Source organism: Myotis nattereri (assembly GCF_964212035.1).
Source record: "Myotis nattereri genome assembly, chromosome: Y".
NCBI lineage: Eukaryota > Metazoa > Chordata > Mammalia > Chiroptera > Vespertilionidae > Myotis > Myotis nattereri.
In genome coordinates, this window is record NC_138094.1 from 42,257,953 (window position 1) to 42,285,798 (window position 27,846).

The following is a 27,846-nucleotide window of genomic DNA, read 5'->3' on the forward strand; positions in this document are numbered from 1 at the left end:
AACTATTCCTGTGGGGGAAATTCACTTGTTGCAAGGAAACAATTCTTCCTGTGTGTGAAATGCACTTTTCATTGTCCAAACCGAACTTCCTGTGATGGAATCCATCTTCCTGTGGGGATACCAAACTTACGGTGGGAAAGCCTTTGTCCCTTGGGTGAAATTTTCCTTGTGCTCTTGGAAGCCAACTTACTGTGGGTTAAATGCATTTCCTGTGTGCACAGCTTTCGACCTGTAATGGAAACGCAACATCCCGTGTGGAAACCAAACTTCCAAATTGTGAACCCTCCTTCCTGTTGGGAAATGTCCCATCGGAATGGGAACCGATTTTCCTACTGGGGAGTTATCCATCCATTGTAGGAACCCTTCCTCCTTTAGGGGAAATGCAATTTCCTGTGTGCAGATCTCTCTTCCTGTGAAGAAATGGCACCTTTTTGTGCGAGAATCAAAGCTTCCGTTTGGAGAGCACCTCTTCTTGTGGGGAAACTACCTTTCTTTGAGACATGCTTCCTGCTATGTAGGAAATGCACTTTCCGAAAATGCGGACTTATTATGCTGTGAAGGAAAGTTCCTCCATGTGGGGTAAAAATACCTCCACTGGGGGAACTATTCTTCCTCTGGAGGTAATATCAATTCCGGTGTGTACACACTTCATTCTTTGGGGGACATGCAGGATCCTTTGTGTAGAACTATTTCCACTGATTGAAACCCAACTTTCTGTGGGGGAATCAAAACTTCCTGGTGTAGAACGCCTATACGTATAGGGGAAACAATCTTCCTTTGAAGAAACCTTATTCTTTGGGGGGAAATGCACTCTCCTGTATGTGGAACTATTATGCTGCTAATGAATCACACATTCATGTGGGGAAACAATCTTCCTCTAGGGAAACATTCTTCCCCTCTAGGAAATGTCCCTCCGTGTGTAGACAGGTCATTCTTCGTGGAACGTGTTCGTTCCTGTGTGCAGACCTGTCTTCCATTTATGAAAAATCAACTTCCTTTTGGAAAGAACACTACCACACGGAAACACTCCTTCCTTTGGGGGAAGTGTCCCTTCCCGTGTAGGAACACATTTTCCTATGGGGTGTGTCTTTTTTGTTTTAGAATCCCTTCTTCCTTTTGTGGAAATGCTCTTTCCTATGTGTGGATGACTCTTCCTGTCAGGGCGTCTCAGCTTCCTGTGGGGGAAATGCACTTTCCTGTTTGTTGACCTATCTTCCTGTGAGGGAATCGCAACTTCCTGTGAGGGAATGGAAACTTCCTGTGGGAGAACGCCTCTTCCTGTGGGGGAAACAATCTTCCTGTGAGGAAACCTTCTTCTTGTAGGGGAATCACACTTTCCTGTATGCGGAGCAATTATGCTGTGAATGAATTGCTCCTTCATTTGGGAAAACAATACTTCCTCTGAGGGAGCTATTCTTCCTCTGGAGGTAATGGCCCTTCCTGTGTGGACACTTCATGCATTGTGAGACATGCACGTATTTCTGTGAAGGACTATTTCCACTGATGGAAACTCAACTTCCTGTGTGGTAACAAAACTTCCGATGGTGAAACCTCTTTCCTGTGGGGGAAATGACCCCTGTGGTGTAGGAATACATATTATATGAGTGAGTGTCCCTTTTCTTTTAGGAACCCTACATTCTGTTGCTGAAATGCATTGTCCTGTGTACGGATCTCTTTTCCTATGAAGTCATCGCAATTTGCTTTGGCGGAAATGCACTTTCCTGTTTGTAGACCAATCTTCCTGTGAGGGAATCGCACCTTGCTGTGGGGGGATCATAACTTCCTGATGGAGAACGCCTCTACCTATAGGGGAAACAAACTTCCTTTGAGGAAACCTTCCTCTTGTGGCGGAAATGCACTTTTCTGTATTCGGACCTAATATTCTGAGAATGAATCGCACATTCACGTGGGGAAACAATACTTACTCTAGGAGAGAAATACTTCCTGTGGAGGAAATGTTCCTTCCTGTGTGGACACTTCATTATTTGTGGTACATGCACTTTCCTGTGTGCAGAGCTATCTTCCATTCATGGAAACGCAACTTCCTGGTGGAAACAAAACTAAAGGACGGTGAACACTCCTTCCTGTCGGGGAAATGTCCCTTCCGGTGTAGGGACCCATTTTCCTATGGGGGAGTCTGCCTTTTGTTGTAGAATCCCTTCTTCCTGTGTGGGAAATGCACTTTACTGTGTGGGGATGACTCTTCCTGTGAGGGCGTCTCAACTTCCAGTGGGGGAAATGCACTTTCCTGTTTGTGGACCTATCTTGCAGTGAGGGACTCGCACCTTCCTGTGGGGTAATCGCAACTGCTTGTTAGAGAACACCTATTCCTGGGGAGGAAACGAACTTCCTGTGAGGAAACCTTCTTCCTGTTGGGGAACTGCAATTTCCTGTATGCATACCAATTATGCTCTGAAAGAATTGCTCCTTCATTTGGGGAAACAATACTTCCTCAGAGGGAACCATTCTTCCTCTAGGGGTAATGTCCCTTTCTGTGTGTGAACACTTCACACTTTGTGGGACATGCACTTTCCTGTGTGCATATCTATCTTCCTTTGAGCGAATCCCACCTTCCTTCGGGGGTATTGCACCTTCTTTGTGGGAATCCTATTTCTAGTGTGGAACTGCATTATCTTTTGTGTGAAACTGTTTTCATGTGAGGGAGGTGCATATTGGTGCGGTGGAAATGAAACTTCCTGTGGGAGAAGAACTATTCCTGTGGGGGAAATTCACTTGTTGCAAGGAAACAATTCTTCCTGTGTGTGAAATGCACTTTTCATTGTCCAAACCGAACTTCCTGTGATGGAATCCATCTTCCTGTGGGGATACCAAACTTACGGTGGGAAAGCCTTTGTCCCTTGGGTGAAATTTTCCTTGTGCTCTTGGAAGCCAACTTACTGTGGGTTAAATGCATTTCCTGTGTGCACAGCTTTCGACCTGTAATGGAAACGCAACATCCCGTGTGGAAACCAAACTTCCAAATTGTGAACCCTCCTTCCTGTTGGGAAATGTCCCATCGGAATGGGAACCGATTTTCCTACTGGGGAGTTATCCATCCATTGTAGGAACCCTTCCTCCTTTAGGGGAAATGCAATTTCCTGTGTGCAGATCTCTCTTCCTGTGAAGAAATGGCACCTTTTTGTGCGAGAATCAAAGCTTCCGTTTGGAGAGCACCTCTTCTTGTGGGGAAACTACCTTTCTTTGAGACATGCTTCCTGCTATGTAGGAAATGCACTTTCCGAAAATGCGGACTTATTATGCTGTGAAGAAAAGTTCCTCCATGTGGGGTAAAAATACCTCCACTGGGGGAACTATTCTTCCTCTGGAGGTAATATCAATTCCGGTGTGTACACACTTCATTCTTTGGGGGACATGCAGGATCCTTTGTGTAGAACTATTTCCACTGATTGAAACCCAACTTTCTGTGGGGGAATCAAAACTTCCTGGTGTAGAACGCCTATACCTATAGGGGAAACAATCTTCCTTTGAAGAAACCTTATTCTTTGGGGGGAAATGCACTCTCCTGTATGTGGAACTATTATGCTGCTAATGAATCACACATTCATGTGGGGAAACAATCTTCCTCTAGGGAAACATTCTTCCCCTCTAGGAAATGTCCCTCCGTGTGTAGACAGGTCATTCTTCGTGGAACGTGTTCGTTCCTGTGTGCAGACCTGTCTTCCATTTATGAAAAATCAACTTCCTTTTGGAAAGAACACTACCACACGGAAACACTCCTTCCTTTGGGGGAAGTGTCCCTTCCCGTGTAGGAACACATTTTCCTATGGGGTGTGTCTTTTTTGTTTTAGAATCCCTTCTTCCTTTTGTGGAAATGCACTTTCCTATGTGTGGATGACTCTTCCTGTCAGGGCGTCTCAGCTTCCTGTGGGGGAAATGCACTTTCCTGTTTGTTGACCTATCTTCCTGTGAGGGAATCGCAACTTCCTGTGAGGGAATGGAAACTTCCTGTGGGAGAACGCCTCTTCCTGTGGGGGAAACAATCTTCCTGTGAGGAAACCTTCTTCTTGTAGGGGAATCACACTTTCCTGTATGCGGAGCAATTATGCTGTGAATGAATTGCTCCTTCATTTGGGAAAACAATACTTCCTCTGAGGGAGCTATTCTTCCTCTGGAGGTAATGGCCCTTCCTGTGTGGACACTTCATGCATTGTGAGACATGCACGTATTTCTGTGAAGGACTATTTCCACTGATGGAAACTCAACTTCCTGTGTGGTAACAAAACTTCCGGTGGTGAAACCTCTTTCCTGTGTGGGAAATGACCCCTGTGGTGCAGGAATACATATTATATGAGTGAGTGTCGCTTTTCTTTTAGGAACCCTACATTCTGTTGCTGAAATGCATTGTCCTGTGTACGGATCTCTTTTCCTATGAAGTCATCGCAATTTGCTTTGGCGGAAATGCACTTTCCTGTTTGAAGACCAATCTTCCTGTGAGGGAATCGCACCATGCTGTGGGGGGATCATAACTTCCTGATGGAGAACGCCTCTACCTATAGGGGAAACAAACTTCCTTTGAGGAAACCTTCCTCTTGTGGCGGAAATGCACTTTTCTGTATTCGGACCTAATATTCTGAGAATGAATCGCACATTCACGTGGGGAAACAATACTTACTCTAGGAGAGAAATACTTCCTGTGGAGGAAATGTTCCTTCCTGTGTGGACACTTCATTATTTGTGGTACATGCACTTTCCTGTGTGCAGAGCTATCTTCCATTCATGGAAACGCAACTTCCTGGTGGAAACAAAACTAAAGGACGGTGAACACTCCTTCCTGTCGGGGAAATGTCCCTTCCGGTGTAGGGACCCATTTTCCTATGGGGGAGTCTGCCTTTTGTTGTAGAATCCCTTCTTCCTGTGTGGGAAATGCACTTTACTGTGTGGGGATGACTCTTCCTGTGAGGGCGTCTCAACTTCCAGTGGGGGAAATGCACTTTCCTGTTTGTGGACCTATCTTGCAGTGAGGGACTCGCACCTTCCTGTGGGGTAATCGAAACTGCTTGTTAGAGAACACCTATTCCTGGGGAGGAAACGAACTTCCTGTGAGGAAACCTTCTTCCTGTTGGGGAACTGCAATTTCCTGTATGCATACCGATTATGCTCTGAAAGAATTGCTCCTTCATTTGGGGAAACAATACTTCCTCAGAGGGAACCATTCTTCCTCTAGGGGTAATGTCCCTTTCTGTGTGTGAACACTTCACACTTTGTGGGACATGCACTTTCCTGTGTGCATATCTATCTTCCTTTGAGCGAATCCCACCTTCCTTTGGGGGTATTGCACCTTCTTTGTGGGAATCCTATTTCTAGTGTGGAACTGCATTATCTTTTGTGTGAAACTGTTTTCATGTGAGGGAGGTGCATATTGGTGCGGTGGAAATGAAACTTCCTGTGGGAGAAGAACTATTCCTGTGGGGGAAATTCACTTGTTGCAAGGAAACAATTCTTCCTGTGTGTGAAATGCACTTTTCATTGTCCAAACCGAACTTCCTGTGATGGAATCCATCTTCCTGTGGGGATACCAAACTTACGGTGGGAAAGCCTTTGTCCCTTGGGTGAAATTTTCCTTGTGCTCTTGGAAGCCAACTTACTGTGGGTTAAATGCATTTCCTGTGTGCACAGCTTTCGACCTGTAATGGAAACGCAAAATCCCGTGTGGAAACCAAACTTCCAAATTGTGAACCCTCCTTCCTGTTGGGAAATGTCCCATCGGAATGGGAACCGATTTTCCTACTGGGGAGTTATCCATCCATTGTAGGAAACCTTCCTCCTTTAGGGGAAATGCAATTTCCTGTGTGCAGATCTCTCTTCCTGTGAAGAAATGGCACCTTTTTGTGCGAGAATCAAAGCTTCCGTTTGGAGAGCACCTCTTCTTGTGGGGAAACTACCTTTCTTTGAGACATGCTTCCTGCTATGTAGGAAATGCACTTTCCGAAAATGCGGACTTATTATGCTGTGAAGAAAAGTTCCTCCATGTGGGGTAAAAATACCTCCACTGGGGGAACTATTCTTCCTCTGGAGGTAATATCAATTCCGGTGTGTACACACTTCATTCTTTGGGGGACATGCAGGATCCTTTGTGTAGAACTATTTCCACTGATTGAAACCCAACTTTCTGTGGGGGAATCAAAACTTCCTGGTGTAGAACGCCTATACCTATAGGGGAAACAATCTTCCTTTGAAGAAACCTTATTCTTTGGGGGGAAATGCACTCTCCTGTATGTGGAACTATTATGCTGCTAATGAATCACACATTCATGTGGGGAAACAATCTTCCTCTAGGGAAACATTCTTCCCCTCTAGGAAATGTCCCTCCGTGTGTAGACAGGTCATTCTTCGTGGAACGTGTTCGTTCCTGTGTGCAGACCTGTCTTCCATTTATGAAAAATCAACTTCCTTTTGGAAAGAACACTACCACACGGAAACACTCCTTCCTTTGGGGGAAGTGTCCCTTCCCGTGTAGGAACACATTTTCCTATGGGGTGTGTCTTTTTTGTTTTAGAATCCCTTCTTCCTTTTGTGGAAATGCACTTTCCTATGTGTGGATGACTCTTCCTGTCAGGGCGTCTCAGCTTCCTGTGGGGGAAATGCACTTTCCTGTTTGTTGACCTATCTTCCTGTGAGGGAATCGCAACTTCCTGTGAGGGAATGGAAACTTCCTGTGGGAGAACGCCTCTTCCTGTGGGGGAAACAATCTTCCTGTGAGGAAACCTTCTTCTTGTAGGGGAATCACACTTTCCTGTATGCGGAGCAATTATGCTGTGAATGAATTGCTCCTTCATTTGGGAAAACAATACTTCCTCTGAGGGAGCTATTCTTCCTCTGGAGGTAATGGCCCTTCCTGTGTGGACACTTCATGCATTGTGAGACATGCACGTATTTCTGTGAAGGACTATTTCCACTGATGGAAACTCAACTTCCTGTGTGGTAACAAAACTTCCGTTGGTGAAACCTCTTTCCTGTGGGGGAAATGACCCCTGTGGTGCAGGAATACATATTATATGAGTGAGTGTCGCTTTTCTTTTAGGAACCCTACATTCTGTTGCTGAAATGCATTGTCCTGTGTACGGATCTCTTTTCCTATGAAGTGATCGCAATTTGCTTTGGCGGAAATGCACTTTCCTGTTTGAAGACCAATCTTCCTGTGAGGGAATCGCACCATGCTGTGGGGGGATCATAACTTCCTGATGGAGAACACCTCTACCTATAGGGGAAACAAACTTCCTTTGATGAAACCTTCCTCTTGTGGCGGAAATGTACTTTTATGTATGCGGACCTAATATTCTGAGAATGAATCGCACATTCACGTGGGGAAACAATACTTACTCTAGGAGAAAAATACTTCCTCTCGAGGAAATGTTCCTTCCTGTGTGGACACTTCATTATTTGTGGTACATGCACTTTCTTGTGTGCAGAGCTATCTTCCATTGATGGAAACGCAACTTCCTGGTGGAAACAAAACTAAAGGACGGTGTACACTCCTTCCTGTCGGGGAAATGTCCCTTCCGGTGTAGGGACCCATTTTCCTATGGGGGAGTCTGCCTTTTGTTGTAGAATCCCTTCTTCCTGTGTGGGAAATGCACTTTACTGTGTGGGGATGACACTTCCTGTGAGGGCGTCTCAACTTCCAGTGGGGGAAATGCACTTTCCTGTTTGTGGACCTATCTTGCAGTGAGGGACTCGCACCTTCCTGTGGGGTAATCGAAACTGCTTGTTAGAGAACACCTATTCCTGGGGAGGAAACGAACTTCCTGTGAGGAAACCTTCTTCCTGTTGGGGAACTGCAATTTCCTGTATGCATACCGATTATGCTCTGAAGGAATTGCTCCTTCATTTGGGGAAACAATACTTCCTCAGAGGGAACCATTCTTCCTCTAGGGGTAATGTCCCTTTCTGTGTGTGTACACTGCACACTTTGTGGGACATGCACTTTCCTGTGTGCATATCTATCTTCCTTTGAGCGAATCCCACCTTCCTTTGGGGGTATTGCACCTTCTTTGTGGGAATCCTATTTCTAGTGTGGAACTGCATTATCTTTTGTGTGAAACTGTTTTCATGTGAGGGAGGTGCATATTGGTGTGGTGGAAATGAAACTTCCTGTGGGAAAAGAACTATTCCTGTGGGGGAAATTCACTTGTTGCAAGGAAACAATTCTTCCTGTGTGTGAAATGCACTTTTCTTTGTCCAAACCGAACTTCCTGTGATGGAATCCATCTTCCTGTGGGGATACCAAACTTACGGTGGGAAAGCCTTTGTCCCTTGGGTGAAATTTTCCTTGTGCTCTTGGAAGCCAACTTACTGTGGGGTAAATGCATTTCCTGTGTGCACAGCTTTCGACCTGTAATGGAAACGCAACATCCCGTGTGGAAACCAAACTTCCAAATTGTGAACCCTCCTTCCTGTTGGGAAATGTCCCATCGGAATGGGAACAGATTTTCCTACTGGGGAGTTATCCATCCATTGTAGCAACCCTTCCTCCTTTAGGGGAAATGCAATTTCCTGTGTGCAGATCTCTCTTCCTGTGAAGAAATGGCACCTTTTTGTGCGAGAATCAAAGCTTCCGTTTGGAGAGCACCTCTTCTTGTGGGGAAACTACCTTTCTTTGAGACATGCTTCCTGCTATGTAGGAAATGCACTTTCCGAAAATGCGGACTTATTATGCTGTGAAGAAAAGTTCCTCCATGTGGGGTAAAAATACCTCCACTGGGGGAACTATTCTTCCTCTGGAGGTAATATCAATTCCGGTGTGTACACACTTCATTCTTTGGGGGACATGCAGGATCCTTTGTGTAGAACTATTTCCACTGATTGAAACCCAACTTTCTGTGGGGGAATCAAAACTTCCTGGTGTAGAACGCCTATACCTATAGGGGAAACAATCTTCCTTTGAAGAAACCTTATTCTTTGGGGGGAAATGCACTCTCCTGTATGTGGAACTATTATGCTGCTAATGAATCACACATTCATGTGGGGAAACAATCTTCCTCTAGGGAAACATTCTTCCCCTCTAGGAAATGTCCCTCCGTGTGTAGACAGGTCATTCTTCGTGGAACGTGTTCGTTCCTGTGTGCAGACCTGTCTTCCATTTATGAAAAATCAACTTCCTTTTGGAAAGAACACTACCACACGGAAACACTCCTTCCTTTGGGGGAAGTGTCCCTTCCCGTGTAGGAACACATTTTCCTATGGGGTGTGTCTTTTTTGTTTTAGAATCCCTTCTTCCTTTTGTGGAAATGCACTTTCCTATGTGTGGATGACTCTTCCTGTCAGGGCGTCTCAGCTTCCTGTGGGGGAAATGCACTTTCCTGTTTGTTGACCTATCTTCCTGTGAGGGAATCGCAACTTCCTGTGAGGGAATGGAAACTTCCTGTGGGAGAACGCCTCTTCCTGTGGGGGAAACAATCTTCCTGTGAGGAAACCTTCTTCTTGTAGGGGAATCACACTTTCCTGTATGCGGAGCAATTATGCTGTGAATGAATTGCTCCTTCATTTGGGAAAACAATACTTCCTCTGAGGGAGCTATTCTTCCTCTGGAGGTAATGGCCCTTCCTGTGTGGACACTTCATGCATTGTGAGACATGCACGTATTTCTGTGAAGGACTATTTCCACTGATGGAAACTCAACTTCCTGTGTGGTAACAAAACTTCCGGTGGTGAAACCTCTTTCCTGTGTGGGAAATGACCCCTGTGGTGCAGGAATACATATTATATGAGTGAGTGTCGCTTTTCTTTTAGGAACCCTACATTCTGTTGCTGAAATGCATTGTCCTGTGTACGGATCTCTTTTCCTATGAAGTCATCGCAATTTGCTTTGGCGGAAATGCACTTTCCTGTTTGAAGACCAATCTTCCTGTGAGGGAATCGCACCATGCTGTGGGGGGATCATAACTTCCTGATGGAGAACGCCTCTACCTATAGGGGAAACAAACTTCCTTTGAGGAAACCTTCCTCTTGTGGCGGAAATGCACTTTTCTGTATTCGGACCTAATATTCTGAGAATGAATCGCACATTCACGTGGGGAAACAATACTTACTCTAGGAGAGAAATACTTCCTGTGGCGGAAATGTTCCTTCCTGTGTGGACACTTCATTATTTGTGGTACATGCACTTTCCTGTGTGCAGAGCTATCTTCCATTCATGGAAACGCAACTTCCTGGTGGAAACAAAACTAAAGGACGGTGAACACTCCTTCCTGTCGGGGAAATGTCCCTTCCGGTGTAGGGACCCATTTTCCTATGGGGGAGTCTGCCTTTTGTTGTAGAATCCCTTCTTCCTGTGTGGGAAATGCACTTTACTGTGTGGGGATGACTCTTCCTGTGAGGGCGTCTCAACTTCCAGTGGGGGAAATGCACTTTCCTGTTTGTGGACCTATCTTGCAGTGAGGGACTCGCACCTTCCTGTGGGGTAATCGAAACTGCTTGTTAGAGAACACCTATTCCTGGGGAGGAAACGAACTTCCTGTGAGGAAACCTTCTTCCTGTTGGGGAACTGCAATTTCCTGTATGCATACCGATTATGCTCTGAAAGAATTGCTCCTTCATTTGGGGAAACAATACTTCCTCAGAGGGAACCATTCTTCCTCTAGGGGAAATGTCCCTTTCTGTGTGTGAACACTTCACACTTTGTGGGACATGCACTTTCCTGTGTGCATATCTATCTTCCTTTGAGCGAATCCCACCTTCCTTTGGGGGTATTGCACCTTCTTTGTGGGAATCCTATTTCTAGTGTGGAACTGCATTATCTTTTGTGTGAAACTGTTCTCATGTGAGGGAGGTGCATATTGGTGCGGTGGAAATGAAACTTCCTGTGGGAGAAGAACTATTCCTGTGGGGGAAATTCACTTGTTGCAAGGAAACAATTCTTCCTGTGTGTGAAATGCACTTTTCATTGTCCAAACCGAACTTCCTGTGATGGAATCCATCTTCCTGTGGGGATACCAAACTTACGGTGGGAAAGCCTTTGTCCCTTGGGTGAAATTTTCCTTGTGCTCTTGGAAGCCAACTTACTGTGGGTTAAATGCATTTCCTGTGTGCACAGCTTTCGACCTGTAATGGAAACGCAAAATCCCGTGTGGAAACCAAACTTCCAAATTGTGAACCCTCCTTCCTGTTGGGAAATGTCCCATCGGAATGGGAACCGATTTTCCTACTGGGGAGTTATCCATCCATTGTAGGAAACCTTCCTCCTTTAGGGGAAATGCAATTTCCTGTGTGCAGATCTCTCTTCCTGTGAAGAAATGGCACCTTTTTGTGCGAGAATCAAAGCTTCCGTTTGGAGAGCACCTCTTCTTGTGGGGAAACTACCTTTCTTTGAGACATGCTTCCTGCTATGTAGGAAATGCACTTTCCGAAAATGCGGACTTATTATGCTGTGAAGAAAAGTTCCTCCATGTGGGGTAAAAATACCTCCACTGGGGGAACTATTCTTCCTCTGGAGGTAATATCAATTCCGGTGTGTACACACTTCATTCTTTGGGGGACATGCAGGATCCTTTGTGTAGAACTATTTCCACTGATTGAAACCCAACTTTCTGTGGGGGAATCAAAACTTCCTGGTGTAGAACGCCTATACCTATAGGGGAAACAATCTTCCTTTGAAGAAACCTTATTCTTTGGGGGGAAATGCACTCTCCTGTATGTGGAACTATTATGCTGCTAATGAATCACACATTCATGTGGGGAAACAATCTTCCTCTAGGGAAACATTCTTCCCCTCTAGGAAATGTCCCTCCGTGTGTAGACAGGTCATTCTTCGTGGAACGTGTTCGTTCCTGTGTGCAGACCTGTCTTCCATTTATGAAAAATCAACTTCCTTTTGGAAAGAACACTACCACACGGAAACACTCCTTCCTTTGGGGGAAGTGTCCCTTCCCGTGTAGGAACACATTTTCCTATGGGGTGTGTCTTTTTTGTTTTAGAATCCCTTCTTCCTTTTGTGGAAATGCACTTTCCTATGTGTGGATGACTCTTCCTGTCAGGGCGTCTCAGCTTCCTGTGGGGGAAATGCACTTTCCTGTTTGTTGACCTATCTTCCTGTGAGGGAATCGCAACTTCCTGTGAGGGAATGGAAACTTCCTGTGGGAGAACGCCTCTTCCTGTGGGGGAAACAATCTTCCTGTGAGGAAACCTTCTTCTTGTAGGGGAATCACACTTTCCTGTATGCGGAGCAATTATGCTGTGAATGAATTGCTCCTTCATTTGGGAAAACAATACTTCCTCTGAGGGAGCTATTCTTCCTCTGGAGGTAATGGCCCTTCCTGTGTGGACACTTCATGCATTGTGAGACATGCACGTATTTCTGTGAAGGACTATTTCCACTGATGGAAACTCAACTTCCTGTGTGGTAACAAAACTTCCGTTGGTGAAACCTCTTTCCTGTGGGGGAAATGACCCCTGTGGTGCAGGAATACATATTATATGAGTGAGTGTCGCTTTTCTTTTAGGAACCCTACATTCTGTTGCTGAAATGCATTGTCCTGTGTACGGATCTCTTTTCCTATGAAGTCATCGCAATTTGCTTTGGCGGAAATGCACTTTCCTGTTTGAAGACCAATCTTCCTGTGAGGGAATCGCACCATGCTGTGGGGGGATCATAACTTCCTGATGGAGAACACCTCTACCTATAGGGGAAACAAACTTCCTTTGAGGAAACCTTCCTCTTGTGGCGGAAATGTACTTTTATGTATGCGGACCTAATATTCTGAGAATGAATCGCACATTCACGTGGGGAAACAATACTTACTCTAGGAGAAAAATACTTCCTCTCGAGGAAATGTTCCTTCCTGTGTGGACACTTCATTATTTGTGGTACATGCACTTTCCTGTGTGCAGAGCTATCTTCCATTCATGGAAACGCAACTTCCTGGTGGAAACAAAACTAAAGGACGGTGTACACTCCTTCCTGTCGGGGAAATGTCCCTTCCGGTGTAGGGACCCATTTTCCTATGGGGGAGTCTGCCTTTTGTTGTAGAATCCCTTCTTCCTGTGTGGGAAATGCACTTTACTGTGTGGGGATGACACTTCCTGTGAGGGCGTCTCAACTTCCAGTGGGGGAAATGCACTTTCCTGTTTGTGGACCTATCTTGCAGTGAGGGACTCGCACCTTCCTGTGGGGTAATCGAAACTGCTTGTTAGAGAACACCTATTCCTGGGGAGGAAACGAACTTCCTGTGAGGAAACCTTCTTCCTGTTGGGGAACTGCAATTTCCTGTATGCATACCGATTATGCTCTGAAGGAATTGCTCCTTCATTTGGGGAAACAATACTTCCTCAGAGGGAACCATTCTTCCTCTAGGGGTAATGTCCCTTTCTGTGTGTGTACACTGCACACTTTGTGGGACATGCACTTTCCTGTGTGCATATCTATCTTCCTTTGAGCGAATCCCACCTTCCTTTGGGGGTATTGCACCTTCTTTGTGGGAATCCTATTTCTAGTGTGGAACTGCATTATCTTTTGTGTGAAACTGTTTTCATGTGAGGGAGGTGCATATTGGTGTGGTGGAAATGAAACTTCCTGTGGGAAAAGAACTATTCCTGTGGGGGAAATTCACTTGTTGCAAGGAAACAATTCTTCCTGTGTGTGAAATGCACTTTTCTTTGTCCAAACCGAACTTCCTGTGATGGAATCCATCTTCCTGTGGGGATACCAAACTTACGGTGGGAAAGCCTTTGTCCCTTGGGTGAAATTTTCCTTGTGCTCTTGGAAGCCAACTTACTGTGGGGTAAATGCATTTCCTGTGTGCACAGCTTTCGACCTGTAATGGAAACGCAACATCCCGTGTGGAAACCAAACTTCCAAATTGTGAACCCTCCTTCCTGTTGGGAAATGTCCCATCGGAATGGGAACAGATTTTCCTACTGGGGAGTTATCCATCCATTGTAGCAACCCTTCCTCCTTTAGGGGAAATGCAATTTCCTGTGTGCAGATCTCTCTTCCTGTGAAGAAATGGCACCTTTTTGTGCGAGAATCAAAGCTTCCGTTTGGAGAGCACCTCTTCCTGTGGGGAAACTACCTTTCTTTGAGACATGCTTCCTGCTATGTAGGAAATGCACTTTCCGAAAATGCGGACTTATTATGCTGTGAAGAAAAGTTCCTCCATGTGGGGTAAAAATACTTCCACTGGGGGAACTATTCTTCCTCTGGAGGTAATATCAATTCCGGTGTGTACACACTTCATTCTTTGGGGGACATGCAGGATCCTTTGTGTAGAACTATTTCCACTGATTGAAACCCAACTTTCTGTGGGGGAATCAAAACTTCTGGTTTAGAACGCCTATACGTATAGGGGAAACAATCTTCCTTTGAAGAAACCTTATTCTTTGGGGGGAAATGCACTCTCCTGTATGTGGAACTATTATGCTGCTAATGAATCACACATTCATGTGGGGAAACAATCTTCCTCTTGGGAAACATTCTTCCCCTCTAGGAAATGTCCCTCCGTGTGTAGACAGGTCATTCTTCGTGGGACGTGCTCGTTCCTGTGTGCAGACCTGTCTTCTATTTATGAATAATCAACTTCCTATTGGAAAGAACACTACCACACAGAAACACTCCTTCCTTTGTGGGAAGCGTCCCTTCCCGTGTAGGAACACATTTTCCTATGGGGGAGTGTCTTTTTTGTTTTAGAATCCCTTCTTCCTTTTGAGAAATGCACTTTCCTATGTGTGGATGACTCTTCCTGTCAGGGCGTCTCAGCTTCCTGTGGGGGAAATGCACTTTCCTGTTTGTTGACCTATCTTCCTGTGAGGGAATCGCAACTTCCTGTGAGGGAATGGAAACTTCCTGTGGGAGAACGCCTCTTCCTGTGGGGGAAACAATCTTCCTGTGAGGCAACCTTCTTCTTGTAGGGGAATCACACTTTCCTGTATGCGGAGCAATTATGCTGTGAATGAATTGCTCCTTCATTTGGGAAAACAATACTTCCTCTGAGGGAGCTATTCTTCCTCTGGAGGTAATGGCCCTTCCTGTGTGGACACTTCATGCATTGTGAGACATGCACGTATTTCTGTGAAGGACTATTTCCACTGATGGAAACTCAACTTCCTGTGTGGTAACAAAACTTCCGGTGGTGAAACCTCTTTCCTGTGGGGGAAATGACCCCTGTGGTGTAGGAATACATATTATATGAGTGAGTGTCCCTTTTCTTTTAGGAACCCTACATTCTGTTGCTGAAATGCACTGTCCTGTGTACGGATCTCTTTTCCTATGAAGTCATCGCAATTTGCTTTGGCGGAAATGCACTTTCCTGTTTGTAGACCAATCTTCCTGTGAGGGAATCGCACCTTGCTGTGGGGGGATCATAACTTCCTGATGGAGAACGCCTCTACCTATAGGAGAAACAAACTTCCTTTGAGGAAACCTTCCTCTTGTGGCGGAAATGCACTTTTCTGTATGCGGACCTAATATTCTGAGAATGAATCGCACATTCACGTGGGGAAACAATACTTACTCTCGGGGAAAAATACTTCCTGTGGAGGAAATGTTCCTTCCTGTGTGGACACTTCATTATTTGTGGTGCATGCACTTTCCTGTGTGCAGAGCTATCTTCCATTGATGGAAACGCAACTTCCTGGTGGAAACAAAACTAAAGGACGGTGAACTCTCCTTCCTGTCGGGGAAATGTCCCTTCCGGTGTAGGGACCCATTTTCCTATGGGGGAGTCTGCCTTTTGTTGTAGAATCCCTTCTTCCTGTGTGGGAAATGCACTTTACTGTGTGGGGATGACTCTTCCTGTGAGGGCGTCTCAACTTCCAGTGGGGGAAATGCACTTTCCTGTTTGTGGACCTATCTTGCAGTGAGGGACTCGCACCTTCCTGTGGGGTAATCGAAACTGCTTGTTAGAGAACACCTATTCCTGGGGAGGAAACGAACTTCCTGTGAGGAAACCTTCTTCCTGTTGGGGAACTGCAATTTCCTGTATGCATACCGATTATGCTCTGAAGGAATTGCTCCTTCATTTGGGGAAACAATACTTCCTCAGAGGGAACCATTCTTCCTCTAGGGGTAATGTCCCTTTCTGTGTGTGAACACTTCACACTTTGTGGGACATGCACTTTCCTGTGTGCATATCTATCTTCATTTGAGCGAATCCCACCTTCCTTTGGGGGTATTGCACCTTCTTTGTGGGAATCCTATTTCTAGTGTGGAACTGCATTATCTTTTGTGTGAAACTGTTTTCATGTGAGGGAGGTGCATATTGGTGCGGTGGAAATGAAACTTCCTGTGGGAGAAGAACTATTCCTGTGGGGGAAATTCACTTGTTGCAAGGAAACAATTCTTCCTGTGTGTGAAATGCACTTTTCATTGTCCAAACCGAACTTCCTGTGATGGAATCCATCTTCCTGTGGGGATACCAAACTTACGGTGGGAAAGCCTTTGTCCCTTGGGTGAAATTTTCCTTGTGCTCTTGGAAGCCAACTTACTGTGGGGTAAATGCATTTCCTGTGTGCACAGCTTTCGACCTGTAATGGAAACGCAACATCCCGTGTGGAAACCAAACTTCCAAATTGTGAACCCTCCTTCCTGTTGGGAAATGTCCCATCGGAATGGGAACAGATTTTCCTACTGGGGAGTTATCCATCCATTGTAGCAACCCTTCCTCCTTTAGGGGAAATGCAATTTCCTGTGTGCAGATCTCTCTTCCTGTGAAGAAATGGCACCTTTTTGTGCGAGAATCCAAGCTTCCGTTTGGAGAGCACCTCTTCCTGTGGGGAAACTACCTTTCTTTGAGACATGCTTCCTGCTATGTAGGAAATGCACTTTCCGAAAATGCGGACTTATTATGCTGTGAAGAAAAGTTCCTCCATGTGGGGTAAAAATACTTCCACTGGGGGAACTATTCTTCCTCTGGAGGTAATATCAATTCCGGTGTGTACACACTTCATTCTTTGGGGGACATGCAGGATCCTTTGTGTAGAACTATTTCCACTGATTGAAACCCAACTTTCTGTGGGGGAATCAAAACTTCTGGTTTAGAACGCCTATACGTATAGGGGAAACAATCTTCCTTTGAAGAAACCTTATTCTTTGGGGGGAAATGCACTCTCCTGTATGTGGAACTATTATGCTGCTAATGAATCACACATTCATGTGGGGAAACAATCTTCATCTTGGGAAACATTCTTCCCCTCTAGGAAATGTCCCTCCGTGTGTAGACAGGTCATTCTTCGTGGGACGTGCTCGTTCCTGTGTGCAGACCTGTCTTCTATTTATGAATAATCAACTTCCTATTGGAAAGAACACTACCACACAGAAACACTCCTTCCTTTGTGGGAAGCGTCCCTTCCCGTGTAGGAACACATTTTCCTATGGGGGAGTGTCTTTTTTGTTTTAGAATCCCTTCTTCCTTTTGAGAAATGCACTTTCCTATGTGTGGATGACTCTTCCTGTCAGGGCGTCTCAGCTTCCTGTGGGGGAAATGCACTTTCCTGTTTGTTGACCTATCTTCCTGTGAGGGAATCGCAACTTCCTGTGAGGGAATGGAAACTTCCTGTGGGAGAACGCCTCTTCCTGTGGGGGAAACAATCTTCCTGTGAGGAAACCTTCTTCTTGTAGGGGAATCACACTTTCCTGTATGCGGAGCAATTATGCTGTGAATGAATTGCTCCTTCATTTGGGAAAACAATACTTCCTCTGAGTGAGCTATTCTTCCTCTGGAGGTAATGGCCCTTCCTGTGTGGACACTTCATGCATTGTGAGACATGCACGTATTTCTGTGAAGGACTATTTCCACTGATGGAAACTCAACTTCCTGTGTGGTAACAAAACTTCCGGTGGTGAAACCTCTTTCCTGTGGGGGAAATGACCCCTGTGGTGTACGAATACATATTATATGAGTGAGTGTCCCTTTTCTTTTAGGAACCCTACATTCTGTTGCTGAAATGCACTGTCCTGTGTACGGATCTCTTTTCCTATGAAGTCATCGCAATTTGCTTTGGCGGAAATGCACTTTCCTGTTTGTAGACCAATCTTCCTGTGAGGGAATCGCACCTTGCTGTGGGGGGATCATAACTTCCTGATGGAGAACGCCTCTACCTATAGGAGAAACAAACTTCCTTTGAGGAAACCTTCCTCTTGTGGCGGAAATGCACTTTTCTGTATGCGGACCTAATATTCTGAGAATGAATCGCACATTCACGTGGGGAAACAATACTTACTCTCGGGGAAAAATACTTCCTGTGGAGGAAATGTTCCTTCCTGTGTGGACACTTCATTATTTGTGGTGCATGCACTTTCCTGTGTGCAGAGCTATCTTCCATTGATGGAAACGCAACTTCCTGGTGGAAACAAAACTAAAGGACGGTGAACTCTCCTTCCTGTCGGGGAAATGTCCCTTCCGGTGTAGGGACCCATTTTCCTATGGGGGAGTCTGCCTTTTGTTGTAGAATCCCTTCTTCCTGTGTGGGAAATGCACTTTACTGTGTGGGGATGACTCTTCCTGTGAGGGCGTCTCAACTTCCAGTGGGGGAAATGCACTTTCCTGTTTGTGGACCTATCTTGCAGTGAGGGACTCGCACCTTCCTGTGGGGTAATCGAAACTGCTTGTTAGAGAACACCTATTCCTGGGGAGGAAACGAACTTCCTGTGAGGAAACCTTCTTCCTGTTGGGGAACTGCAATTTCCTGTATGCATACCGATTATGCTCTGAAGGAATTGCTCCTTCATTTGGGGAAACAATACTTCCTCAGAGGGAACCATTCTTCCTCTAGGGGTAATGTCCCTTTCTGTGTGTGAACACTTCACACTTTGTGGGACATGCACTTTTCTGTGTGCATATCTATCTTCCTTTGAGCGAATCCCACCTTCCTTTGGGGGTATTGCACCTTCTTTGTGGGAATCCTATTTCTAGTGTGGAACTGCATTATCTTTTTTGTGAAACTGTTTTCATGTTGGATGTGCATATTGGTGCGGTGGAAATGAAACTTCCTGTGGGAGAAGAACTATTCCTGTGGGGGAAATTCACTTGTTGCAAGGAAACAATTCTTCCTGTGTGTGAAATGCACTTTTCATTGTCCAATCCGAACTTCCTGTGATGGAATCCATCTTCCTGTGGGGATACCAAACTTACGGTGGGAAAGCCTTTGTCCCTTGGGTGAAATTTTCCTTGTGCTCTTGGAAGCCAACTTACTGTGGGGTAAATGCATTTCCTGTGTGCACAGCTTTCGACCTGTAATGGACACGCAACATCCCGTGTGGAAACCAAACTTCCAAATTGTGAACCCTCCTTCCTGTTGGGAAATGTCCCATCGGAATGGGAACCGATTTTCCTACTGGGGAGTTATCCATCCATTGTAGGAACCCTTCCTCCTTTAGGGGAAATGCAATTTCCTGTGTGCAGATCCTCTTCCTGTGAAGAAATGGCACCTTTTTGTGCGAGAATCAAAGCTTCCGTTTGGAGAGCACCTCTTCTTGTGGGGAAACTACCTTTCTTTGAGACATGCTTCCTGCTATGTAGGAAATGCACTTTCGGAAAATGCGGACTTATTATGCTGTGAAGAAAAGTTCCTCCATGTGGGGTAAAAATACTTCCACTGGGGGAACTATTCTTCCTCTGGAGGTAATATCAATTCCGGTGTGTACACACTTCATTCTTTGGGGGACATGCAGGATCCTTTGTGTAGAACTATTTCCACTGATTGAAACCCAACTTTCTGTGGGGGAATCAAAACTTCCTGGTGTAGAACGCCTATACCTATAGGGGAAACAATCTTCCTTTGAAGAAACCTTATTCTTTGGGGGGAAATGCACTCTCCTGTATGTGGAACTATTATGCTGCTAATGAATCACACATTCATGTGGGGAAACAATCTTCCTCTACGGAAACATTCTTCCCCTCTAGGAAATGTCCCTCCGTGTGTAGACAGGTCATTCTTCGTGGGACGTGCTCGTTCCTGTGTGCAGACCTGTCTTCCATTTATGAAAAATCAACTTCCTTTTGGAAAGAACACTACCACACGGAAACACTCCTTGCTGTGGGGGAAGTGTCCCTTCCCGTGTAGGAACACATTTTCCTATGGGGGAGTGTCTTTTTTGTTTTAGAATCCCTTCTTCCTTTTGAGAAATGCACTTTCCTATGTGTGGATGACTCTTCCTGTCAGGGCGTCTCAGCTTCCTGTGGGGGAAATGCACTTTCCTGTTTGTTGACCTATCTTCCTGTGAGGGAATCGCAACTTCCTGTGAGGGAATGGAAACTTCCTGTGGGAGAACGCCTCTTCCTGTGGGGGAAACAATCTTCCTGTGAGGAAACCTTCTTCTTGTAGGGGAATCACACTTTCCTGTATGCGGAGCAATTATGCTGTGAATGAATTGCTCCTTCATTTGGGAAAACAATACTTCCTCTGAGGGAGCTATTCTTCCTCTGGAGGTAATGGCCCTTCCTGTGTGGACACTTCATGCATTGTGAGACATGCACGTATTTCTGTGAAGGACTATTTCCACTGATGGAAACTCAACTTCCTGTGTGGTAACAAAACTTCCGGTGGTGAAACCTCTTTCCTGTGGGGGAAATGACCCCTGTGGTGTAGGAATACATATTATATGAGTGAGTGTGCCTTTTCTTTTAGGAACCCTACATTCTGTTGCTGAAATGCATTGTCCTGTGTACGGATCTCTTTTCCTATGAAGTCATCGCAATTTGCTTTGGCGGAAATGCACTTTCCTGTTTGTAGACCAATCTTCCTGTGAGGGAATCGCACCATGCTGTGGGGGGATCATAACTTCCTGATGGAGAACGCCTCTACCTATAGGGGAAACAAACTTCCTTTGAGGAAACCTTCCTCTTGTGGCGGAAATGCACTTTTCTGTATGCGGACCTAATATTCTGAGAATGAATCGCACATTCACGTGGGGAAACAATACTTACTCTAGGAGAAAAATACTTCCTGTGGAGGAAATGTTCCTTCCTGTGTGGACACTTCATTATTTGTGGTACATGCACTTTCCTGTGTGCAGAGCTATCTTCCATTGATGGAAACGCAACTTCCTGGTGGAAACAAAACTAAAGGACGGTGAACACTCCTTCCTGTCGGGGAAATGTCCCTTCCGGTGTAGGGACCCATTTTCCTATGGGGGAGTCTGCCTTTTGTTGTAGAATCCCTTCTTCCTGTGTGGGAAATGCACTTTACTGTGTGGGGATGACTCTTCCTGTGAGGGCGTCTCAACTTCCAGTGGGGGAAATGCACTTTCCTGTTTGTGGACCTATCTTGCAGTGAGGGACTCGCACCTTCCTGTGGGGTAATCGAAACTGCTTGTTAGAGAACACCTATTCCTGGGGAGGAAACGAACTTCCTGTGAGGAAACCTTCTTCCTGTTGGGGAACTGCAATTTCCTGTATGCATACCGATTATGCTCTGAAGGAATTGCTCCTTCATTTGGGGAAACAATACTTCCTCAGAGGGAACCATTCTTCCTCTAGGGGTAATGTCCCTTTCTGTGTGTGAACACTTCACACTTTGTGGGACATGCACTTTCCTGTGTGCATATCTATCTTCCTTTGAGCGAATCCCACCTTCCTTTGGGGGTATTGCACCTTCTTTGTGGGAATCCTATTTCTAGTGTGGAACTGCATTATCTTTTTTGTGAAACTGTTTTCATGTGAGGGAGGTGCATATTGGTGTGGTGGAAATGAAACTTCCTGTGGGAGAAGAACTATTCCTGTGGGGGAAATTCACTTGTTGCAAGGAAACAATTCTTCCTGTGTGTGAAATGCACTTTTCATTGTCCAATCCGAACTTCCTGTGATGGAATCCATCTTCCTGTGGGGATACCAAACTTACGGTGGGAAAGCCTTTGTCCCTTGGGTGAAATTTTCCTTGTTCTCTTGGAAGCCAACTTACTGTGGGGTAAATGCATTTCCTGTGTGCACAGCTTTCGACCTGTAATGGAAACGCAACATCCCGTGTGGAAACCAAACTTCCAAATTGTGAACCCTCCTTCCTGTTGGGAAATGTCCCATCGGAATGGGAACCGATTTTCCTACTGGGGAGTTATCCATCCATTGTAGGAACCCTTCCTCCTTTAGTGGAAATGCAATTTCCTGTGTGCAGATCTCTCTTCCGGTGAAGAAATGGCACCTTTTTGTGCGAGAATCAAAGCTTCCGTTTGGAGAGCACCTCTTCTTGTGGGGAAACTACCTTTCTTTGAGACATGCTTCCTGCTATGTAGGAAATGCACTTTCCGAAAATGCGGACTTATTATGCTGTGAAGAAAAGTTCCTCCATGTGGGGTAAAAATACTTCCACTGGGGGAACTATTCTTCCTCTGGAGGTAATATCAATTCCGGTGTGTACACACTTCATTCTTTGGGGGACATGCAGGATCCTTTGTGTAGAACTATTTCCACTGATTGAAACCCAACTTTCTGTGGGGGAATCAAAACTTCCTGGTGTAGAACGCCTATACCTATAGGGGAAACAATCTTCCTTTGAAGAAACCTTATTCTTTGGGGGGAAATGCACTCTCCTGTATGTGGAACTATTATGCTGCTAATGAATCACACATTCATGTGGGGAAACAATCTTCCTCTACGGAAACATTCTTCCCCTCTAGGAAATGTCCCTCCGTGTGTAGACAGGTCATTCTTCGTGGGACGTGCTCGTTCCTGTGTGCAGACCTGTCTTCCATTTATGAAAAATCAACTTCCTTTTGGAAAGAACACTACCACACAGAAACACTCCTTGCTGTGGGGGAAGTGTCCCTTCCCGTGTAGGAACACATTTTCCTATGGGGGAGTGTCTTTTTTGTTTTAGAATCCCTTCTTCCTTTTGAGAAATGCACTTTCCTATGTGTGGATGACTCTTCCTTTCAGGGCGTCTCAGCTTCCTGTGGGGGAAATGCACTTTCCTGTTTGTTGACCTATCTTCCTGTGAGGGAATCGCAACTTCCTGTGAGGGAATGGAAACTTCCTGTGGGAGAACGCCTCTTCCTGTGGGGGAAACAATCTTCCTGTGAGGCAACCTTCTTCTTGTAGGGGAATCACACTTTCCTGTATGCGGAGCAATTATGCTGTGAATGAATTGCTCCTTCATTTGGGAAAACAATACTTCCTCTGAGGGAGCTATTCTTCCTCTGGAGGTAATGGCCCTTCCTGTGTGGACACTTCATGCATTGTGAGACATGCACGTATTTCTGTGAAGGACTATTTCCACTGATGGAAACTCAACTTCCTGTGTGGTAACAAAACTTCCGGTGGTGAAACCTCTTTCCTGTGGGGGAAATGACCCCTGTGGTGTAGGAATACATATTATATGAGTGAGTGTGCCTTTTCTTTTAGGAACCCTACATTCTGTTGCTGAAATGCATTGTCCTGTGTACGGATCTCTTTTCCTATGAAGTCATCGCAATTTGCTTTGGCGGAAATGCACTTTCCTGTTTGTAGACCAATCTTCCTGTGAGGGAATCGCACCATGCTGTGGGGGGATCATAACTTCCTGATGGAGAACGCCTCTACCTATAGGGGAAACAAACTTCCTTTGAGGAAACCTTCCTCTTGTGGCGGAAATGCACTTTTCTGTATGCGGACCTAATATTCTGAGAATGAATCGCACATTCACGTGGGGAAACAATACTTACTCTAGGAGAAAAATACTTCCTGTGGAGGAAATGTTCCTTCCTGTGTGGACACTTCATTATTTGTGGTACATGCACTTTCCTGTGTGCAGAGCTATCTTCCATTGATGGAAACGCAACTTCCTGGTGGAAACAAAACTAAAGGGCGGTGAACACTCCTTCCTGTCGGGGAAATGTCCCTTCCGGTGTAGGGACCCATTTTCCTATGGGGGAGTCTGCCTTTTGTTGTAGAATCCCTTCTTCCTGTGTGGGAAATGCACTTTACTGTGTGGGGATGACTCTTCCTGTGAGGGCGTCTCAACTTCCAGTGGGGGAAATGCACTTTCCTGTTTGTGGACCTATCTTGCAGTGAGGGACTCGCACCTTCCTGTGGGGTAATCGAAACTGCTTGTTAGAGAACACCTATTCCTGGGGAGGAAACGAACTTCCTGTGAGGAAACCTTCTTCCTGTTGGGGAACTGCAATTTCCTGTATGCATACCGATTATGCTCTGAAGGAATTGCTCCTTCATTTGGGGAAACAATACTTCCTCAGAGGGAACCATTCTTCCTCTAGGGGTAATGTCCCTTTCTGTGTGTGAACACTTCACACTTTGTGGGACATGCACTTTCCTGTGTGTATATCTATCTTCCTTTGAGCGAATCCCACCTTCCTTTGGGGGTATTGCACCTTCTTTGTGGGAATCCTATTTCTAGTGTGGAACTGCATTATCTTTTGTGTGAAACTGTTTTCATGTGAGGGAGGTGCATATTGGTGTGGTGGAAATGAAACTTCCTGTGGGAGAAGAACTATTCCTGTGGGGGAAATTCACTTGTTGCAAGGAAACAATTCTTCCTGTGTGTGAAATGCACTTTTCATTGTCCAAACCGAACTTCCTGTGATGGAATCCATCTTCCTGTGGGGATACCAAACTTACGGTGGGAAAGCCTTTGTCCCTTGGGTGAAATTTTCCTTGTGCTCTTGGAAGCCAACTTACTGTGGGGTAAATGCATTTCCTGTGTGCACAGCTTTCGACCTGTAATGGACACGCAACATCCCGTGTGGAAACCAAACTTCCAAATTGTGAACCCTCCTTCCTGTTGGGAAATGTCCCATCGGAATGGGAACCGATTTTCCTACTGGGGAGTTATCCATCCATTGTAGGAACCCTTCCTCCTTTAGGGGAAATGCAATTTCCTGTGTGCAGATCTCTCTTCCTGTGAAGAAATGGCACCTTTTTGTGCGAGAATCAAAGCTTCCGTTTGGAGAGCACCTCTTCTTGTGGGGAAACTACCTATCTTTGAGACATGCCTCCCGCTATGTAGTAAATGCACTTTCGGAAAATGCGGACTTATTATGCTGTGAAGAAAAGTTCCTCCATGTGGGGTAAAAATACTTCCACTGGGGGAACTATTCTTCCTCTGGAGGTAATATCAATTCCGGTGTGTACACACTTCATTCTTTGGGGGACATGCAGGATCCTTTGTGTAGAACTATTTCCACTGATTGAAACCCAACTTTCTGTGGGGGAATCAAAACTTCCTGGTGTAGAACGCCTATACCTATAGGGGAAACAATCTTCCTTTGAAGAAACCTTATTCTTTGGGGGGAAATGCACTCTCCTGTATGTGGAACTATTATGCTGCTAATGAATCACACATTCATCTGGGGAAACAATCTTCCTCTACGGAAACATTCTTCCCCTCTAGGAAATGTCCCTCCGTGTGTAGACAGGTCATTCTTCGTGGGACGTGCTCGTTCCTGTGTGCAGACCTGTCTTCCATTTATGAAAAATCAACTTCCTTTTGGAAAGAACACTACCACACGGAAACACTCCTTCCTTTGGGGGAAGTGTCCCTTCCCGTGTAGGAACACATTTTCCTATGGGGGAGTGTCTTTTTTGTTTTAGAATCCCTTCTTCCTTTTGAGAAATGCACTTTCCTACGTGTGGATGACTCTTCCTGTCAGGGCGTCTCAGCTTCCTGTGGGGGAATTGCACTTTCCTGTTTGTTGACCTATCTTCCTGTGAGGGAATCGCAACTTCCTGTGAGGGAATGGAAACTTCCTGTGGGAGAACGCCTCTTCCTGTGGGGGAAACAATCTTCCTGTGAGGAAACCTTCTTCTTGTAGGGGAATCACACTTTCCTGTATGCGGAGCAATTATGCTGTGAATGAATTGCTCCTTCATTTGGGAAAACAATACTTCCTCTGAGGGAGCTATTCTTCCTCTGGAGGTAATGGCCCTTCCTGTGTGGACACTTCATGCATTGTGAGACATGCACGTATTTCTGTGAAGGACTATTTCCACTGATGGAAACTCAACTTCCTGTGTGGTAACAAAACTTCCGGTGGTGAAACCTCTTTCCTGTGGGGGAAATGACCCCTGTGGTGTAGGAATACATATTATATGAGTGAGTGTCCCTTTTCTTTTAGGAACCCTACATTCTGTTGCTGAAATGCATTGTCCTGTGTACGGATCTCTTTTTCTATGAAGTCATCGCAATTTGCTTTGGCGGAAATGCACTTTCCTGTTTGTAGACCAATCTTCCTGTGAGGGAATCGCACCATGCTGTGGGGGGATCATAACTTCCTGATGGAGAACGCCTCTACCTATAGGGGAAACAAACTTCCTTTGAGGAAACCTTCCTCTTGTGGGGGAAATGCACTTTTCTGTATGTGGACCTAATATTCTGAGAATGAATCGCACATTCACGTGGGGAAACAATACTTACTCTAGGAGAAAAATACTTCCTGTGGAGGAAATGTTCCTTCCTGTGTGGACACTTCATTATTTGTGGTACATGCACTTTCCTGTGTGCAGAGCTCTCTTCCATTGATGGAAACGCAACTTCCTGGTGGAAACAAAACTAAAGGACGGTGAACACTCCTTCCTGTCGGGGAAATGTCCCTTCCGGTGAAGGGACCCATTTTCCTATGGGGGAGTCTGCCTTTTGTTGTAGAATCCCTTCTTCCTGTGTGGGAAATGCACTTTACTGTGTGGGGATGACTCTTCCTGTGAGGGCGTCTCAACTTCCAGTGGGGGAAATGCACTTTCCTGTTTGTGGACCTATCTTGCAGTGAGGGACTCGCACCTTCCTGTGGGGTAATCGAAACTGCTTGTTAGAGAACACCTATTCCTGGGGAGGAAACGAACTTCCTGTTAGGAAACCTTCTTCCTGTTGGGGAACTGCAATTTCCTGTATGCATACCGATTATGCTCTGAAGGAATTGCTCCTTCATTTGGGGAAACAATACTTCCTCAGTGGGAACCATTCTTCCTCTAGGGGTAATGTCCCTTTCTGTGTGTGAACACTTCACACTTTGTGGGACATGCACATTTCTGTGTGCATATCTATCTTCCTTTGAGCGAATCCCACCTTCCATTGGGGGTATTGCAACTTTTTTGTGGGAATCCTATTTCTAGTGTGGAACTGCATTATCTTTTGTGTGAAACTATTTTCATGTGAGGGAGGTGCATATTGGTGTGGTGGAAATGAAACTTCCTGTGGGAGAAGAACTATTCCTGTGGGGGAAATTCACTTGTTGCAAGGAAACAATTCTTCCTGTGTGTAAAATGCACTTTTCATTGTCCAAACCGAACTTCCTGTGATGGAATCCATCTTCCTGTGGGGATACCAAACTTACGGTGGGAAAGCCTTTGTCCCTTGGGTGAAATTTTCCTTGTGCTCTTGGAAGCCAACTTACTGTGGGGTAAATGCATTTCCTGTGTGCACAGCTTTCGACCTGTAATGGACACGCAACATCCCGTGTGGAAACCAAACTTCCAAATTGTGAACCCTCCTTCCTGTTGGGAAATGTCCCATCGGAATGGGAACCGATTTTCCTACTGGGGAGTTATCCATCCATTGTAGGAACCCTTCCTCCTTTAGGGGAAATGCAATTTCCTGTGTGCAGATCCTCTTCCTGTGAAGAAATGGCACCTTTTTGTGCGAGAATCAAAGCTTCCGTTTGGAGAGCACCTCTTCTTGTGGGGAAACTACCTTTCTTTGAGACATGCTTCCTGCTATGTAGGAAATGCACTTTCGGAAAATGCGGACTTATTATGCTGTGAAGAAAAGTTCCTCCATGTGGGGTAAAAATACTTCCACTGGGGGAACTATTCTTCCTCTGGAGGTAATATCAATTCCGGTGTGTACACACTTCATTCTTTGGGGGACATGCAGGATCCTTTGTGTAGAACTATTTCCACTGATTGAAACCCAACTTTCTGTGGGGGAATCAAAACTTCCTGGTGTAGAACGCCTATACCTATAGGGGAAACAATC